Here is a 21,481-nt window from a genome sequence, read left to right as displayed (position 1 = left end):
AGGTTGGAGATCTGGATCAGAGAAAATCTACAAGTGGGTATGTGTTTAACCTATTTGGAGGTGCAGTCAGTTGGATGAGTAGGAAACAATCTGTAGTGGCACTATCAACTACAGAGGAAGAATACATGGTAGCCACTCATGCAAGCAAGGAAGCAGTTTGGCTGCAGAGATTGTGTTCAAGTATGGGGTTAGTACAGGGAGCTATAAGGATAGACTGTGACATCCAAAGTGCAATTTTCTTGGCAAAGAACGCTACATATAATTCAAAGACAAAGCACATTGACGTTTAGTATGACTTTGTGAGGGATATGATAGAAGACAAAAAGGTGTTGCTGGCAAAGGTGGACACTTTGAAGAATACTGTAGATGCATTGACAAAATCTGTGAGCTCTGAGAAGTTCTCTTGGTGTAGAGAAACAAAGGGCATTACAGGACTAGATAAATGACTAAGGTCTCTTATGGCCCCTTGTGGAAAGAAAACAACAAGTGGGAGAATGTTGGGTTGTGTTATATTCTTTCCACGACTAGCCCACGTAGTTGACCAGGGGGTTAGAGGGGGGTGGAGCGCACCCCCCTTCGTTGCACCGATTACATAGCGGGGGGACCACAAGGGATTTGAGGGGTGCAGGTAACCCCCCTCTATGGGGTCTGGGGTAGCGCCCCAGAAAATTTTGGTTTTGGACCCTATGTTAGGTTGGGTGGACCTACCTATGGTTTTGTGCATGATTTTCGCACATGGTTTTGAACACGATGGTTTTCGGTCCATGGTTTTTGATGCGAAGGCTTTCTATCCATGGTAATGGATGCTTTGGCATATATAAATATGTATTCTAACATTGAAAGTAACATAATGAAAAATCAAGCTGGTAGTCCCGGTTTTGGGATCCAGGGGAAAATTTCTGTGTATATCTTTTTTATGTGTTATGCTCTCGCATTGTTTATTTTCTGTGTTTTAGAATTCGTATGTAGGTAATTTATGTACAAGGTTAAAACCTAAAGGTATTTTGCATTTGATTGGAAGAGTTGCCTCCAAACCGTATATTAGCTGGAATGGAGTGAATCTAGTGGTCGTCTGAGCAGAAGTTGAGTAAGCCCAAAGAGTTGAGAATAGCAATAAATTCCAATCCTTTATGTGCTTTCCAATGGTATGCTGAAGCATAGTAATCAAAACCTTATTGACTACTTCAACATGGCCATTGGCCTATGGATAATAAGGAGTTGAGCTATCATGTCAAAGGCCCAACTAAGCAGTTAGCTCTACCATTATGTGCTGACGAAAATGTGATCCATGGTCAGTCACGATAGCTGGAGGGACACCAAAATGTGCTATGACATTGTTAAAAAGGAAATGTGCAGTAGTAATACCGTCAGCATTGTATGTAGGCATCACCTCGGCCCATTTCATAAAATAGTTGACAACGATGATGATATAACCATGTCCCTCGACTGATCGAGGGTTACTTGTCATGAAATCAATGCCCCATTTGGAAAATGAGCCAATGGTAATTAGTGTGTGTAGGGGTACATGTGGGATGCATTGCTTACGGTTGAAAATATGGAATTCATGGCATTTTTGGACAACTATAATGCAATCTTTGAAGATAGAAGGCTAGAAATAACTGACGCAAAGGATTTTCTGAGAAGTGGCACATCCAGACATAGGACCACCACAGGCACCAGAGTGGCAATCATTTAAGACCTGCTCAGCTTCTTAAGGGGTAAGACATGTGCGAACGACAGATTCCACACTGACCCGATACAATGTATCACTGATGATCCAGTAGGGTTGAGACTGATGTCAGATGTGGCATCGGTCAGATCGAGACAACTGAAATCAGAAAGTCTGGGTTTGGAGATAAACAATAATGTCTCCATACCATGGGTCAAGAGTGTTGATTAGAAACAAAGTTGCGATGGCTAACTGTTAAGTAAAATCACTTGGAGAGCTTGTAGATGGAAGAGCATAAATTGACTCAGCAAAGGCGAGCGATTTCTTTGATTTGGCAGTAGTAAATTCCAAATCAAATTCCTACAAGATCACGATCCATTTGGAGTATTTTCCCCCCAGTAACTCGCAAGTCAGTATATATGTCATGGGGTTGCAATCAGAAATCACGGTGGTTTTCCGCCAAAGGATATAGTGTCGAAATCTTTGGATAGCATGAACTACTGCTAAAGAAAGCTTCTCAGCATGAGCATAGCGAGACTTAGTATCAAGAAGATTCCAACTCAGATAATAAACCACGTGCTTATTTCCATCATCGTCATTCTAAACTAACACCATAGAAATAATGGTATCAGTTGCAGCCAAATACAAGAAGTAATTGTGACATTAATTAGAGGGATACAATAAAGGAACACTAATCAGGGTGTTCTTTAAAGCATCGAAGTATTCTTAGGCATATTCATCGCAAATAGAAGGGATCCTCTTCTTAATTAGGCAAGAAAAACCTTTGGCAAGTTTGACGTAATTAGGGACAAATCGACGGAGAAAATTAGCTTTTCCCTACAAACTCTGCAATTGCAGTAGTGATGAAGGAGGGGGTAGATTGACTATGGCCTCAACTTTCAAAGGATCAATCCTGATGCCTTCTCGAGACACTACAAAACCTAAGAGCTAACTAGACTCAATGCAAAGCACACACCTTTGTGGATTGAGACATATATTGTAATGCTGACATCATAAAAAGATAGCTCTTAAGTGATCTGGATGGTCATGAAGTTTAGTCAAATGAGCTGATAAGTCATTGAGGTATGGCTAAACAATGTGTTAAATGTCATTGAATGCATAAGACATTGCTTGTTGAAAATTATCACTAACATTCTTCAAACCGAAACGAAGATTTTTGTACGCAAAAGTACCCTAGGGACAAATAAAGGTCATTTTATGTTGATCGATGAGTGAAATGTTAATCTGGTTATAGCAAGAAAATTCATCTATGAAAGAAAAAATTTCACTCTATGCACATTCGTCGATGATTTGGTCGATAAAGAAAGTAGGATAATTTTCCTTAGGACACACGCGATTGATATCGCAGTAATCAACACAAAAATGTATCATACCCTACTTTTTGGCAACATGGACAATATTAGAGACCCAATCTGTCAAAGGAATAGGATAGACAAAACCTTCTTTCAAAAGCTTTTCTACTTTTTCTTTGATAGCATCAGCCTTTTGAGGGTGCACAGGGAAAATTCATTGTCGAATAGGATTAGAACCAAGATAAGTTGGAATCTCATGCACCACTATCGCTAGATCAATACCAGGCATCTCCTCGTACGACCAAGCAAAAACGTATCGAAATTATTTAAAAAGTGGAGTATAAATCCTGATCTCATCTCAAGAATAGGTAATCCCAATATGGATGTTCTCGAAAATTCCCAGCTTAATGGAAATTGTGAAAGGCATTTTAGAAGTGATGTTTCCCATGTTACCCTCCAACAAGACTCCATGTACTTAGATAGGCATTTGAAGTGGAGGTGTAGGAGAATGAGAAACATATACTGAGAGACAAGAAGGCATATCATTGAGGCTAGGAAGAAAATAAGAATAATGATGTAGACTGTTCCATGGAATTTCCTCCAGAGACATGAGCTCCATGATACTATCGTTAGTGGGGAAGGTCTCATTCAAAGGATTCAGAGCCAAGCCAAGGAGATGGCATGTAAGTTTCTAGGTTCATACTGAGGATAGTATGACTTTCTGAAGCGGTCATCGAAGCTAAGACAATTTCTTGATGATTTATCTTGAATGGACTTAAAGGCATAGCATCTCCAAATGAGTCAATTTGATCTTCGATAGGGATAATCCAAGGATCCATAGAATTTGAAATCATATTGATGGAATGAACATTTGGAGGTGGGAGAGAAAAATTACCCATTAAAGTAGAGTCTTTGAAGAGATCTACTCCCACACTCTCATAAGGAATCTCATTATTACCCACATAAGGAATGTTACAGTTCAATAAACTATAAGAAAAGAACGATAGTTGATCAACTGTTATTATTTTTCCTTCGTGAGGAAAACAAATTATGTGGAACAAAGAAGACACCACACAAAATATGGCGTGAGTCTAGCTTTGCCCGAGAAGAAGGTTGTAGTTGAAATTGGAAACTACAACTTCTACTTCTAATTCAACAGTCTTTCCTTCTAATGTAATGAGAAAGTTTATGAGAATACCATATGTTCATGAACCTCTACCATCAAAGGCTTCCAAAGTGTTCGGAAATTGGTTAAGAGGGGGAGAGCCAATGGCTTTCCAACACAAAACTTACATGATGCAGGTAGAGGCACCTTCATCAATAACTATCTGATGGATCATCTTTCCCTTGATAAGGACCTGTATCAGTAATGCAATCTAATGAGGAAGACAAGGTACATGATTCTTTATATCGGAAGTAATCAGACTCAAATCCGAAGGATCAATATCACCTATAGTAGACAACAGTGACTTCTGTTGTGTCAGACAGGATTAAAGAACCTCCAAGGCAGACATCACCAAAGGTTCTTGAGCTAAATTCTCAAAAATATTATAAGGTTTCCCAACTCTAGCATTCAGATTTAAATATGACTTCCAAAGAACACATTCGGGAGGTTACCAGATGACAGACTCACTGTTAGGGTGCTTGATATGGAGTGGACCAGAACTAGATGGAATAGAAGTGGAAGGAGTATCAGTGAATTCTTTCTCCACCGGCTACTTAGACGTAGCTTGATATTCCTTGGTTCGAGTAGCGATCAAGATAGGTGATGAACCTTGCATCATGAACACTTGGGAACCCGAGGAAGAAGAAGACTGAGGTTGATCTATCAATTGGGTCGGCTATGATGGAAAGGGTTCTTTTAAGACAGCTAGAGTCCCTTTCAGCAAGCGACTAACTTTAGATTGTTGGGGACAATCCTTAGTGTAATGATCCTCCTCACATATGAAACAAGGATATTTTGGCTTTCTTCGAGAATCATCATCAGTAGAAGATTTAGGAGGGTCCCGTTTTGGGGCATTGACTTTGGCCTTACCTTTTCCCTTCGTTTTACCTTTAAAGGAGTTATCTATTGTGGTAGACTGGACAACATGAACCTCAGAGGTTTTACTAGGACTAGGTGAATTTTTGGAGGGATTACTGGAACCAGTGTTCGAGACAGATTTTTGCTTCGAAGAAGCTTTCACGGGAGTCTGAGACACAGAACCAATCACACCATCAATAGGTGGTGTATCCGGGGACTTTGATGTTGTTAGATCTAATGATGGTCTCGAAGCATTAGGTAACATATCATACAATGTGCCATATTGTGAATAGACCAAGTATAAATACTGGGCATGGGTGATAGCTTTCTCTTCAGTAACACATCCATGCATGGATATGTCCATAGAAATTTTGTTGATGAATGATTTTGTGAACCATTCTGTCAACAACTCATCAGCAAACTCAAACTTGATGAGGTGACATCGACTTCTCCATTCATGGATATGATTAGAGATGTGGGTTGCAGTGTCTTTCTTAAGGGATGTAAGAAAATGAGTGCCAGTTTCATAGCAAACTGACAGTTGGAAATGAGTGAGGAAATCCATAGCAAGAGAGTTGAAGTCAATGTAGGTACCTCGAGGCAATTTGATGTAGCATTTAGTGGCAGCACCCACGAGAGTTATTTGAAAGAGTCGAAGACGGATAGAATCATCTACATATGAATTGGAGGAGAACCAGAGGTGATATGTCATCACGTGGGCTTGTGGATTCCCCTTCGTTTTTCCCTCAAATTTGGGGCAATAGCTTGGAATCTTCGTCAGAACAAGAGGCCAATAAGGTGAATGAAGAATGGGATCATTCTTAAGCCTCGAAACATCGGGGAGCTCTAACCTAGCCAAAAAAGGCAATTGCGTGTTAAATGACATATAGAGCCTTTAAGGAGACCCAAACTATGGAGTCCATCCTTGTTGGTAAGAATTTTTCCCCCACATTGGAGGATTTTATCCATATGGAATCTAGTTTTTCCCCCACTGAGGGTTACCTTTCTCGTAAGGAGGATTTGGTCTCAGGTAGGTTTTATATTTCCCTTCCATAGGCCATTAATGAGCATTGTACACGTCATACGGTTATAATGTTACTGAACTTGTTGACCCTAAATGTAAGGAGATTGACCCTAGTGATGCAAGGGTTGACCTTGACCTTGCAAAGGCTGATCTTGTTGATACATATATAAATCTTGCTGCTACCAAGGCTGACCTTGTTGCTGATGTAAAGGCTAGCTTTGTTGCTACAAAGGTTGACCTTGGTGCTGCAAAGGTTGGCCATGTGAGGACAAAGGTTTAGAGGATTACTACACAAACTAAGTTTGCAGCTACAAAGGTTGCTACGACTATTGCAAAGGTTGCCCTCGCGATTGTAGTAGTTGTCCTTGCTGCTGCAATGCTTTCCCTTGTTGCTGCAAAGATTTCACTTGCTACTGCGAAGGTTTCCCTTACTACTGCAAAGGTTGTCCTTGTTACTGCAAGGGTAGTTGGATGGTTCCTGGGATTATACCCTGAGGGTATTGATAGTTCCCGTATTGGATTGGACCATACCCACCAAGAATAGTGGGTTGACCAGGCTGAACATAAGGCCCAACTTGGGGAATGTAAGTCAGATTAACCAAGGCTTGTGAACCATATGGGACATAGGCCTATTGGAAGGGGACCTGAGCCATATATGGTTGCTGGTATTAGACATTACCTGACCTGGATGGACCAACAGGGTAGGAATGGTGCCATCAAATGGTTGATTCATTCCAACCATGTGAGTTTGTAATCCACTCACACGGGTTCCTGACATAAGAGGGATATTCAGATATTTCCCCCCAGGTAGTGGCACAGCCTGTCCACACAATCGAGGGATAGAAGAACATACCGAGACCTAACCTGGAACAATCGGTTGAACCGGAAGAGTCAGTTGAAATGATGAAACAGGTTGAGACTGAATGGTAGGTTGAACTGGAGTTGAAGCGACTGCAATTTGTACCATTGGTCGAGAGGTCATGTTCAAGTTGAACGGACCTGATGTAGGCATAGTGTTAGAAGACCAAATGGGGTTCTGATATAATGAAAATGCACTAGGAGTACCTGAGACTAAGTAAGCTAAAGTGGTATAACCATGTGGCAACATGGGTCCACTAGTTTTAGGATAGGAGAGAGATGGGACTCTTCCTATATAAGGAAAGCCTTCTGGAGGGAACTCATATCCCTGCTCATCATTTATGTGAGGAGTATGGGTAGCAGAAACTTCTGAATGACCTAGAGAGGAGACTGGAATCTCACCTTTTGACTCCATAGATGGAAATAAATCCTGACGAGGAATCAGAGATGTAAGAGGAGATAAATCCAAAGGAATATTGGGCCAATCGTATGGATTGTAAGGACACTGAGGAGATATCACAACAGGATCGAACAATGGGTTCAATGGATAGATAACCAGCCTTTGTGGACTTTCAGGAGTATGTGGACTCTCGGGGGTCTAGATAGGATTATCAGATGAATCCAGATCGGATTCTTGAGGTGACTAAGAATCTGATGGAGGTGGACGAGAAGACAAAGGTTGAATACTTAGAACAATTCCAAGTTCAAAACCTTGAACCTCAAGCGACTGTGTAAGTTCTATATGAACACCTTGGGAGGACCCTTCAGTATCAAAAAATGAAGGGGAACTATGAGATGGACCCTATGGTTCAGCCACGATGGCTTCCTCTCAACAACAAAAGAAAGGAAAAAATCATTTAGGACTTTAACAAACTTGAAATTAAAAATAAATTACTCAATCTGGTCTAAGAAGCAACTGCTCGGGATCGACATGTTTATCATGGGTATTTAAATTTTAAAACAAAAACATTGCCTTTTCATCTTTTAAGAGTTGAGAAAAGGGCGAAAAGGTGACTCTAGTAACTTTCAATAGTTTTGCGATCTTGAAAGGACAAGGTGCTCGATGATGTTTTCAAATTTAGAGTCAAAAAAGATCAAATGACTACTCAGGTGAATCTAACTAAAAGGAGTACCAAGTAAATGTGAACTGCAAGATACATCTTAGCCAATAAATTGACCAAGGACTTGATGTATGTGGAGGAAATCTTCCGGAATGTTGTGTTCGGTGTATCACATTTATAGGGTGGCAGACTCAACTTCCTGTGGATAAAGGATTGCAACCTAGGGGGCTCTCCCTTTATATACGTGATGGTAAGGGGAGCACAAGTCCGTGCTAGCGCTGTCTAATGCCGAAGCGAACGACAACTGCTAAGCTTTTAAGACATCAAAACACAGCTCTAACCTAGACCATTAGATATGATAGTTAATGTTTAAAATTCTCCTTAGGTTAATTGATATATTTTAAATTTGATCTTGTAATTAAGTCTCAATTTCTAGGCCTTAACGATGTTACCTATTCCTAAAATTCAAACTAGATGATGAAATAAAATCCTTCAATTCAATGAAATCTATCTATGTAGGGAAGAAGATCACTCAAATCATGCATCAAAACAAACTCAAGAATGCATCCATAACAATCTTCAAATGCTAAATGTGAAATATGAAATCTAATCTTTCATATGATAATCAAATGCAATGCCAAAATGAACCTTAAACCAAAATTTCCTTAAGATATTATGATGATTTTTTCTCTTTTTCAAAATGCAACTAATGTAATCTAGTGCAAAGTAAAAGAGAATGCAAGCAAGCCAAGAAATATGAAAATCTCTTTCACATCAACAATTTGAATGCAACTCAAAATGCTTCGAAAACTATGAAAATAATAACACTTTCACTTTCACTTCAAAACACTGGAAACTTCAAAGAAAACGCTTCTTTTCTATTCCAATGAGACAATCGATTTGTAATCTATCATTCGTCAAATGAAGCTTAAGTGACTTTTACAATATTCACTAATGAAACGAACCTAAGAGACAAGAACCAAAAAGTGATCTGTAAAGTATGTCTGAACACAGAAAGACTCTTTAACATAGGCAATGGTTCTTCAATATCTGATGGGAAGAACAATGAGTGGATGAAGGTTGACCTAGAAGACCTAGAACCCTAAAAGGCTAATCAAACTTCAAGGACACTCAAGCCAAGTTAAAATAAAATTGCAATCAAACAATGACAGAGTCAATGAAGAACACACTGGAAAATAATAGGGAGAAGACAACTAGAACTAAAGAAAAGAGAGAAAAACCTAAATTTCTCAATTTTATGCAATCATCACACCTATCAGGAGTAAAATAGCGATCATCGCTACTGTAACTAGCAAACCCATGATATCATCGCAATTGTCAAGATAAAATCTGCAATGGTTGAGGAAACAAAGAAGAAAACCAAAATCTTCAAAAACAACAAAAGTTAACAATCTTCGGGGATCTACCAGATAGTGACATTGACTACAAACAAACAATGAAGTCTAAAAATCAATGGTTGATCAAACTTGTCAAAAGACAAGGTGAAGGAAGGGAAGAAAAGGGTCATAGGCTCCCTAGCGGAGTCGCCATTTTGTTGACAAGGTTAGTCCTCTCTATGAACAGAGACGATCCCTCCAACATAATGAGCGGGTCTAGCAACTAAAGGGACAATAAACTAGACATCTTCCTAGATTAAAATTGAAAAGTAGAACAAGAGAGGTGGCCTACCTCAATGCTCTGATGCTAATCCAATTTCCTTTGTTGAGATCCTTGCACTGCTTATGTCACAGACTTGTTCCTGCTTCTTTCAATACTTATGTACCTGCACAAGTGACCAAAAGAAAACAAAGAATTCCAAAACCAATAGCAAATCCAATAATAACATACTTAGTTGATCAAGGAATGCCAAGCCAATACATACATGAACATATATATTTTGGGAAGATGAACCAACAGTTGTATTATTATTTAAAGAATAAAGGGAAGCTAACAACCATAGCCTTGATGTTGAAAGGCTCTCCTTTAGTGTTAATCCAAGTCCAAGCCAAGAAACTCTCCAACACTCCTTCTCCAAGTCTAATGAATAGCCTCTAAACACAAGCTCAACATACGGGTGCAAATGGACATATATCAACCATTTGCGAATGGTAGAGGGGAAATTTATAGGCTGGGAGAGGTAGTTAAGCCTCCTCCAAAGATAGTATTAGGCCCACATATCAAGGAGGTAGCTCATAGGGATGAGACAAAGAGGTAAAATTAGGAGGATTCGACCTCATCTGTGTGAAACCACCTCTAGCTTACCACTCTGGAAGCTTCTAGATCACAAATCTTCTCATCCTCTTTGGGAAAAATTCCTTTTTGAGACCATCACAAGTATGAGAAAGAACAACAATGCTATCATTGGATTATTAAGGTGCAACAACTGATCATCACGGTTTTTAGCTTCATAAGGGAATTTTAGGGTTTCAAGAGCCATTTATTCAGGGAAATCTCCAGATATTTTCCAAGAAAGTTAAAGGAGGAATCTAAGTTGTATACATGGATGAGTATACTTTATAATGATGATGTTCTGGGCACTTCAAGGTATGTCACAGGGAAGTGCATGAGGCGTGACAAAATATTGTGTAATAGTCGCATGTAAAACAAAGTCTAAACTCAATTAGAACCTTCAATCGCTCACACAGGCCTTTCTCCCAGCAACTTGGACCTTTCCAGTTGCTCTCATGAGGTTTCAAGGGAGCGGTTAGAGAAGATCATAAGGGAAAACAATGAACTCTTAGATCTAAAGACTTTCAACATATTGGGTCACCTTCTCCAGCTCTTGTACAAGCCTCCAAACTTCTTCCATAGCCTATGACACATCTACAAATGGATTAAACTTGTCTCCCAAGTGTCACTAACAAGTTGACCTAAATGTCCAACAAACAAGGTTGGCAAGAGTTCCAACAAGTCCTCCACCCTCCACTGACATCTACACAAGTTGAAACACCACTTAATAGACCTAAAACACCTCTGCAACATAGTGTATCACCTCAAAAACATCATCATCATCATCATCATCAAACCAACACACTGCAACAAGTGATCAAGTGTGCCATCATCATAGGATCAAAATCAATTCCAACACAAACCAACTTCTCCATCAATCTATATCATCGTGAGGTTGACATAAGTGCATGACCTCCAAGTGGACCATGATGCCAAAAATGGATAGCTAAAATAAATAGGAATAAATAATTCTCCCCTTTAACATATGCCTTCACAAAAATCATCTTCATCTTGTAATGAATTGTTTCCACTGCAAACAATGCTTCCTTTCAACAAATAGAAGCATCATATGGACCAAGACTCCACATGATCATGACTCAAGAGACACATACATTGATAAATGCATGGCTATAGCAAAAACATAAAAACCTCATACATGACTATTACATGACCTCATGACTCATGACTAAATGACCCCAATGATACATACATTAAAGATACATGTCTTCATGAGAATTTTACATAGATATATCAATAAATACATGGATGTTATGATCAACTCCTCTATACCAATGACTCAAAATCATGATACGTCATGAATATTACATCATCATTAACCCATACATGTGGCTGCAAAAATGACTCCATAAGACTCCTCCATAACGTGCTTGACACCATGATGACTCAACATACTAAGGACCAAAATCTCAACCAACATAAAATGATGTTACAATAACAAATACATGGCTAAGATAATCATCATACAATAGGATATACGTGATTGGTCCATGTCTCATGTCATCTCTATACATCCTAAAATTACAATCACACTTTATACATGGATACACATCTTTTCAACCAACTTGTTAGTGAAACAAAAATCCTATATATGGCTAAAAATGCGCCCCTTTCTACTCATGAAAAGACATATAGAGTGGCTACAATCACATGAGAAAAAAGAAGTGGAAGAGACAAAAAAAATCATGAATATCCATACCATGAATAGCTCCCCCTAATCTCATTATACCACCAATTGACAAGTTGATCCTGTGGACCTGAAAGTGCATGAGGCTCAAATGAACTCATCAAATGCTACAACAATAACTCGTACTCATCAAACTACCAAATGCTTCTCTTGAGGTTGTGTACCTCTCATGAACTATGCATCCCTCTTTAAGTATGCAGGAAATAATCATCGACCATAGGAGAGGATGCTCTTCACTACTTGAAGAGCTACTAATCCTTCTTTCCCCACAAAGTCTTTGGTTTCTTCTTTTCTTCCTTCACTAGTTTTCTAGTTGGCCCTCTTTATTTTTTCTTCTTTTGAAGCTTTTTCCTTGAGTAATGGGGCAGCAAAAATTCTATTTCCATATGGCCAAAATTATTGCATGTATAGCACTCCACATGGCCAAGATATGTAGCAAGAGTATTATATCTCCTTTTGCTCATGATATATTTAAACCTTGCATGAAATGTGCTTCTCCTCCATTGGTTAGATCTCCAATCAAATGCCTTATTACCAAATAGGTGACATGAGTAATAATAATCATAAGAAGCATGACTATACATGTTGGCCAATATCCTTGGCTCCTAAAATTGTTGCAAGCTCCACTGATTTCATCTATACATTCTGCTCTAGCAATTAGCATAAACATGAAAAAATTTGTGATAGTTGTAACATTATACATTATGCACAAAAGGAAAAAAAGGACTTTGATTCCTTTGAAATATAATATATTTTCCATTATCCTCTCTTGGAGAAAATAATTTTTTGAATGTAGGAGCTTCTTGAGATTTTCTTCTTTGATGCTGCTAGTTTTGCTACTTGATCTGCTACTAGTTTTGCTACTTGATCTGCTGCTAGTTATGTAAATTGTCCCGAAGAGCAAGAGGCCATTGGGTCACCCAATCCATATATTTTTAAGCCATGTTCTCATTTCTATGTTCCTCCTCCTTACAATAATCTATGGAATCTTAACCATCTAATATGTCGAATAGGTTCTCAGAAAGAATAACTGTATCATCCCCATATCCTTTGTTAATGGGTCGAATATGATATAGATGTTTTGTATCATATGCAGATTCTGTCAACTCTTCAAGAGTTGCAAAGACCAAATCTTCCAATGTATAAACCAAGATACTGGTACTAGTGTTGGCTTAGGGGATCCTAACCTAGGTTTAGAGTTAGTTGCACCAACCAACAAAACCCTACACTACTGGCCCTTTCGGTAATAACACGTATAGAGTAGGCTTCAGTCTCACCCAAAGCACTATGGGGGGATGCAAGAACCAAGTTTTTGCATCCAGAGACTAGTGTGATGTCTTCCAGTGCCTTAGATCTACCTCCACGCAAATCGACAGAATTCTAGGGATCATTACTATAACTCTATTGACATAGCCTTCAGACCTTTGCGAAGGTCCACAATCAGTCCTCGCGGAACTTTAATAGTTAATTTTCCTATTTATGTGCATCTGAGAGCAACCTAAATCAGAGTTCGCGCAGATCTACTTAACTCATCAGAAAACATAAGAGAAATCACCAGAAACTTCGCAGAAGTGTCTAAACATTCATAGCGTACATTATTAAGATAAATTCAAGATAATCACATAGCATTCAATCAGTGGTTCATAAAACATATCATTCATCAGCCGCATATAACATTAACATTTATAAATATAAAGACTCAAAAAAAATTCAAAAAACTCTATTTATTGATCTTCAATTCACTAGTTACAGACTCAACTACCCTACGCACACAATTACAGGGGTCCATGCACTCAGCTGTGGAATCTACCTAGGCCTCCGCGCACTCAGCTGTGGAGCCTCCCTTTCTCTACCTAAGCACAGGAAGCAGAGCCTTCCTGCATTAGCTCCTTCCCAATACTCTTCAATGAACCCAATTCCCTTTCTTAGATCTATCCTCTCTCGTTAGAATCGCTAAGACTCAACTACTTATAGACTTTTCCATACAATGCCATGGTGCACAGACAATGGGTGAATCTCAAAACTGGCTCAAAACTTTACTTAAAAGAAGGGGCTAAGACCCTTTGACTCTTATTCATCTATGCGCTCCGCATCCACAAATCATGGAGACTTTACATATTTTACAAAATTTGTTACAAAAATTAACTATTTAATTTCATTTTGCCCCTAGGGACCCCATCCCAATAGGCACCCAACACAAAGATCATGACTCTCCCTTGAGTCACTCAAGTTGTTTCTCTACCTTCTGGGGGAGTTCATTGAATTCCTTAGTCAATGTTTGTAACTCTACAGTACTCTATTTTGCTACTTGCTACACCTCCTGGACCAATTTCTTTGTGGTTGGCCCCTCTACTGCCAATTGTGTAGTCCAATGTGTCTGTTGCATAGCCTTCAGCTTCTCAATAATGGTATGTGAGAACTGGTTGTCTTCCTCTGTCTAGGGCTCAAGCTGTGTGCTTAGCACATACTTCTTCTTCTCTAATTCCCGAATGTGCAACAATTTTTTTTTACCTTCCTGTAAGCATGCAAAACACTAGACTGGTGCTAACATCCACGCTGTCACGATGATTTAATCGTATTGTTGTTGTGCTTCCCTAAGTTTCATGCTTAACTATTGCAACATATGATCCTCCTGCAGTGTATCCCAGAGGCCCAGTGCCTGAGTGAAGAGCTTTTCGCACCCTTGAACAGTGACATCTCGTTGAGCCATGGATTCTTTAATAGCCACATTCCTTTGTTCCCGCACCTCTAGCGGTGTGGTCAGTTGTAGTTTCAACTGCAGCTCAGCTATCTGCATCCTGATGTTGAAAGTCACCTTGTCAACCTTCTCCTTCGAAGCGCACACTGCAGCATCCAATTTCCTTACTTTGTTGAGTCCTCTGCATCATCAGGAATACCCAACTCAAGCACAAATTTGTAGGCCTCTCGATTGTTGTGACCAGGGTATGACGTTGTGTGCACAATTCCTCCTGCTCCTTTAGGGCCTAAGTCTTTTCTACCAATATTTGTTGATTGTTGACTTTGAAATCACTAACGGCAGTGAGTGCATGCTCCTCTCTGATTTGTAGCTCATCATCAACCCCCTGATGTAGCGCATGAAGGGATTCAAGTGGTAGTGCGGCAAGGTTCAGTCCCATGTCTTTCACTATGTGAAGCATTGCATGATGCTCGTCCGACTCCACGTGGACTAGCCCTTTAGGTAATGGAAAGAATCTGATGTCCTCAGGCCAGTCAATATCTGATACTGTGTTATGAAACCAGCTCACAAAAAGATAGAAAAGAGAGATCCACGACTTAGAATTCAGCCTCTTCGAGGGGGCAACCTCCTTTACATTACATAAATGAACAATTCTTGGATGATACAAATGAAAATACCTCCTTTCTATATATAGGAGTCTAAGTGGTCCCAATACAATCAAAGCCTACATAACAATAATATTGTAGGGCACAACAATAACAATAGTGGGCTTCTATGTGGCACAATAGTAACAATATGGGCACTACATGGGTACATCAATATAAATAAGGGGTATAACTACAATAGTAATGGGGTAATCACTAGTATTATAGGGACCCAACATGCCCCTCTCCTTCAAAAAAGTGTTGTCCTCAACGCTTGAGTAGTTCAGGATACTTCTGCATAAAATTCTCATCCTCCCATGTGGAATCTTCAGCGGATAAGTTCTTCCACTTGATAAGGTACTCTGAAATTGATCGATTTCGTAGCTGTCGAGTTCTTGTTTCTATAACTGCTTCCGGTTCCAATATAATTTTTCCTTCTTCGTCAAGTTCTGGCAATATTGTTTGAACTGGGAGCTTGTCGCCTATAACCTTCTTTAAGCATGAAACATGGAAAACTGGGTGCAATCGAGAAGCTGCAGGAAGCTCCAATTTGTATGCCATAGTACCAATCTTTTGCAACACCTTGTACGGACCATAATACTTTGGTGATAATTTATTATCCTTCTTAGCTTGCTTGAGGGACATTTGCTTATATGGTTGTAGCCGTAGGAATACCCAATCACCTACATCAAAACTTCTTTCACTGCGATGTTGATCTGCCTGTTGTTTCATTCTATTCTGTGCCAACACAAGGTTATCCTTTAAGAGTTGGAGGACTTGTTGTTGATGTTCGATGTGATGTTCCACTGCCTGAACCTTAGAATTTTCTCTTAAATATGATGTGATGGATGGTGGTTGATACCCATAAAGTGCCATAAATGGGGTCATTTTTGTTGCTGTATGGAAGGAAGTGTTATACCACCATTCAGCCAGAGGCAACCATTTGACCCATTGTGTCTGTTTATCAGATACAAAGCAACGAAGATATCCTTCCAAACATTTGTTTACTATCTCAGTTTGCCCATCAGATTGAGGATGATAAGATGAGCTATGAGCTAACTGAGTACCAAGACAAGAAAATAATTCTGTCCAAAAATTTCCAGTGAAAATGGGATCTCTGTCACTTACAATAATCTTTGGGTTTCCATGTAGCTTTTGAATTGTTTCCATAAATGCAGTAGAAACTGTACTGGCTTTAAATGGATGTGATAATGCACAAAAGTGTGCATACTTGGTAAGTCTGTCAACTACCACCATGATGACACTCTTTCCCTCAGACTTGGGTAAACCTGTGATAAAATCCATTGAAACCTCCTCCCAACGTTGGCTTGGAATGGATAAAGGTTGTAATAGACCCGGTGTCTTAATTGTTTCAACTTTATTTTGCTGGCAAACCAAACATTCTGCCACAAACTTTTGAATATCTGATTTAAGGCCATCCCAAAAAAATTCCTTCTTAACCCTGTGGTAAGTTTTTAAAAATCCTGAGTGCCCTCCTAAGGGAGAAGTGTGCAATTCCATAAGAATCTTTTGTTTTAGCTGGGAATTCTTACAGAGGTATAAGCGATCTTTGTACCATAACGAATCATTTTTCCAGCTAAATGTATCAGACGTACTGGAATCTTGTTGTAGCTTTCGAATAAGTGCCCACACTTCTTCGTCATTCTTCCATTCCTCCCTTGCTTCATTTATCCAATCTGGTTGGATAATAGAAATGGCGCACAACAATGCTTCCACATCCTCATCCTTTCTTGAGAGTGCATCTGCCACCACATTTTGCTTCCCCTTTTTGTAGATGATTTCAAAGTCATAACCCAACATCTTTGTGACCCACTTTTGTTGCTCTTCAGAGGATAATCTTTGTTCTAAAAAGTATTTAAGGCTATCATGATCTGTTTTTACCTTGAAGTGTCTTCCCATTAGGTAGGGTCGCCATTTCTTAAGTGCATGGAGTATTGCCAACATTTCCTTCTCATAAATAGCTTTTCTTAAAAACTTTCCCTTGATTGGACGACTTTCAAAAGCAATGGGTCTTTCATCTTGCATTAGAACAGCACCAATTCCATTTCCTGAAGCATCACATTCCACAATAAAGGTTTTTGTGAAGTCCGGTGTAGCTAAGACCGGTGCTTGGCACATTGCCTCTTTAAGATGTTCAAAGGCCTTTGTTGCTTCCGGAGTCCATGAAAATGCATCTTTCTTCAATAATGTTGTTAGAGGTGCTGCTATTCTCCCATAATTCTTAACAAACTTGCGATAATACCCTGTCAACCCAAGAAATCCTCGCAGATGCTTTATGGATGTGGGGATTTTCCATTCCTTAATGGCTTTAATTTTGCTAGGGTCTACCTTAACTCCTTCATGAGATACAATATGACCCAAATATTCCACCTCCTGGACTCCAAAGAAACATTTGGATCTTTTGGCATATAATTGTTTCTCCTCCAATAGTTGTAGCACCCTGTCAACATGTTCAACATGATCCTTCCAAGACTTGCTGTAGATTAGTATATCATCAAAAAATACTAACACAAATTTTCTAAGGAATGGTTTGAAAATTGAATTCATCAAACCTTGAAATGTTGAAGGTGCATTGGTAAGGCCAAAAGGCATGACCAAAAATTCATAATGACCCTCATGAGTTCTAAATGCCGTTTTCGGAATGTCTTCAATCTTCATTCTGATTTGATGATATCCTGAACGAAGATCCAACTTGGTGAAGTAAATTGATCCATGCAATTCATCCAGTAATTCATCAATGACAGGAATGGGGAACTTATCTTTAATAGTGAGCTTGTTGAGCTCCCTATAATCCGGACACATGCGCCATGATCCATCCTTCTTGTGCACCAATACTACTGGAGCAGAGAAAGAACTTTGACTCGGTTGAATTATACCAGCCTCTAGCATTTCTGCAACCATACGTTCAATTTCACTTTTTTGGACATAGGGATATCTGTACGGCCTGATGTTTGGAGGAACACTTCCTGGAATCAGATGAATAGCATGATCATGATCACGCATAGGTGGGAGACCTTTGGGAGTCTCAAATACCTTGGAATGATTGTCCAGGACTTTTTGGAGATCTGGAGAAATAGATGATTCTAATGTGGAAACATCTAGCGAACATAATTGTGCAATTACACCCCTTTGCTCCTTTTTTAGAAGCTTTGTCATACCATTAGAGCTGATTATCTTTCCTGGTTTCCCTGCAATACCCCTTAATTCAACTTCCTTTCCTTCCACAGAAAATTTCATGAAAAGTTCTTGAAAATTAAAAGCTATTGTACCCAAGGATTGTAGCCATTGGACTCCTAGTACAACATCAGCACCTCCCATTGGAATGGAAAGCATTGGGCTAGTCAATACATATTCTCCCATGGATAGCTTGATATTATGGCACTTTCCAGAGCAATTTATTGTTCCTCCATTTGCAATCATCACTTGACACTCTGGTGCTGGATATAGGAAGCAATTCAATTCTTTTGCTACCCTACAATGAATAAAATTGTGGGTGCTTCCTGAATCAATCAACACTATTACCTTTTTCTTCTTGATTTGTCCTTCTATCTTGATGGTTTGAGGAGTGGTAATTCCCGCCAATGCATTACAAGATATGGTCGGATTTATTTGTTCTTCATCTAGGCTTTGTTCCTGGAATATATCCTCTTCTTTTGACCTTTCTTGCTCCTTTTCTTCTTCCTCTTCACAATCTATGTAGAATAATTTCTTCTCAGCACACTTATGACCTTTTGTGTATTTGCTATCACAATTGTAACAAAGCCCTTTTGCTCTTTTTTCTTCCAATTGTTGTGGTGTCAACCTTGTAGGTTGTGGAAGACTATGGGCAACAACACTTCCATCTTTATAGTTGTGAATGGTATGCTTCCTAGTTGCCATAATTTTGCTTTCCATTTTTCTTGCTAACCTGAATGCCTTCTCTAATGAATCAGGTTCCCAAAGGCGCACATCATGTTGGATATTATCCTTTAAAGACCCTATGAACACATCAATCCTATGCTCCTCTGGAATATCTTTTATCCTTATGTTCAATTTTTGGAACTCCTCAATGTGCTCCATTATTGAACCCTTTTGTTTGAGACTTATCAATTGGCTAAAAAAAGTGTTGCTTTTTGTATCCTCATAATGTGCTATCAATTCTTCCGTAAAAATTGCCCAAGTGATAAATTGTTTACGAGAACAAAGCCATTGATACCATACAAACTGATTTGGTTCCAAATATAAAGTTGCCATACGTACCTTTTGTGTGTTTTGCACATTATTGAGATCGAAGAATTGCTCCATCTGTAATATCCATGTGGCGGGATCCTTGCCATCAAACTTCCTCATATCGATTTTTGGAACATGGTGAGTCTTCGATCCAACATTAGAGTCTATGGAATCATGATTAACATTTCTTTTGTTCTCATCATGAGTTTCCTTTACTACCTTTTCACCATTAGTGACCCTTTCTTGTAGCAACTTCTTCAATTCATCCATCTTATCATCCATGCCATCAATTTTAGCGTCCATGCCATTCACCTTAGCTTCCATGCCATCCATCTTAGCTTCCATGCAGTCCATCTTAGCTTCCATGCCATCCATCTTAGATTCCACGCCATTTACCTTAGATTCCACTCCATTTATCTTAGATTCCACGCTACTTATCTTAGCTTCTGTTAGCTTTTGTGAGCGTGACATTTGTTGCACTTGTTCTTGTAATTTTGATATATCATGTAGCATTTCTTCCTCTTCTTCATGAGTCATGCTAGAGCTTTCAGGTTCCTTACTAGGTGTTTGCATTTTCTTTCCTCAGGGCATCAGTTACCGATAATAATGCTTTACTATGCCCTTTGAATTCTGTTAAACCAAGCTTACACAAAAATTTAAAAAAAACTACACACCTTTTTTCACTTTATAGAAGCCTGATATTGAATCTGATGTATCTCTGTAATTTTGGATCATCCAGTTCTGAAATTGCTATCTGTAGTAGCCTTCTGCGTCCTCTTTCCAATGCCACAAGTCTGAGCCAAATTGGATTCTCCAAGGAAGAGTTATGTGAAATCTCCCACAGTGACTTGCTTTTAGACTAGTTCAGTAGAGCGAAATTGTATGACGTGCCACGAGTCACTGTTTCAACCTTTGAATCTGAAACTCACCCACAAGAAACTAAAGTCCGTCCTCTTTCTACACCTTTTTACGAAATTTCAATCCAATCCTCAGAGAGAGAGTTATGACGATTTTCCCCAGGTCACCTGTTTTGAATGTAATTCAGGAGTCTGCAAAAAGGCCAAATTCCTCAGATCATATCTCCGAAAATATCACGCTAAAATCTCTGAAATTTGGACCCGAGGTTCAGCGCCAATTCTTCTCAAATGGGTTTTTTTTTCAACTTCTGAAACGTCACAGAAAAAAAGTTATATCGAAAATTCCACGATGACCTGTTTGGAGCAGCGAAACCCTAGAATCCAAAGCTCTGATACCAAATGTTATGAAACCAGCTCACAAAAAGATAGAAAAGAGAGATCCACGACTTAGAATTCAGCCTCTTCGAGGGGGAAACCTCCTTTACATTACATAAATGAACAATTCTTGGATGATACAAATGAAAATACCTCCTTTCTATATATAGGAGTCTAAGTGGTCCCAATACAATCAAAGCCTACATAACAATAATATTGTAGGGCACAACAATAACAATAGTGGGCTTCTATGTGGAACAATAGTAACAATATGGGCACTACATGGGTACATCAATATAAATAAGGGGTATAACTACAATAGTAATGGGGTAATCACTAGTATTATAGGGACCCAACATACTGCACTCCTTCCCTATGTCAGGCTAGCTTATGTGTCACTCACCTTCCCAACATCTTCCTGAATTCTGTTCACCTAGATCTGCATCTTGTGCAGATCCTTCTGGATGCCCCCAAGCATCTGCATGTATTGTTGCTCTAATTATTGCAACACCTCTATCGTGGTGTCCCAAATTTTGTCATCAATCTCATTGAGATCGCCCTCTATTAGCACCATGGGATCAACATGCATCTTCTTATCATACTTTTGTTTCTTTCACTACCCACCTTGCTTCTCCTACGTGCGCTTCTTTAGGATGAAAGGAGTGGTTTTCTCCTCACTACCACCTCCTCCTTTCTCTAACAGTTCTTGCTCATCAATGTGGTGGGAAGTAGACTTCTCACTTTCCTCTGCATCCTTCCATTCTCACTCTTCCTATGCTTTTCCACCGCACTCCT

Source organism: Pinus tabuliformis, chromosome J (assembly GCF_031772625.1).
Source record: "Pinus tabuliformis cultivar Carrire ecotype Pingquan chromosome J, CPIR1, whole genome shotgun sequence".
Lineage (NCBI taxonomy): Eukaryota > Viridiplantae > Streptophyta > Pinopsida > Pinales > Pinaceae > Pinus > Pinus tabuliformis.
The sequence above is the reverse complement of the archived record's forward strand: the minus strand, read 5'-3'. Positions refer to the sequence as shown.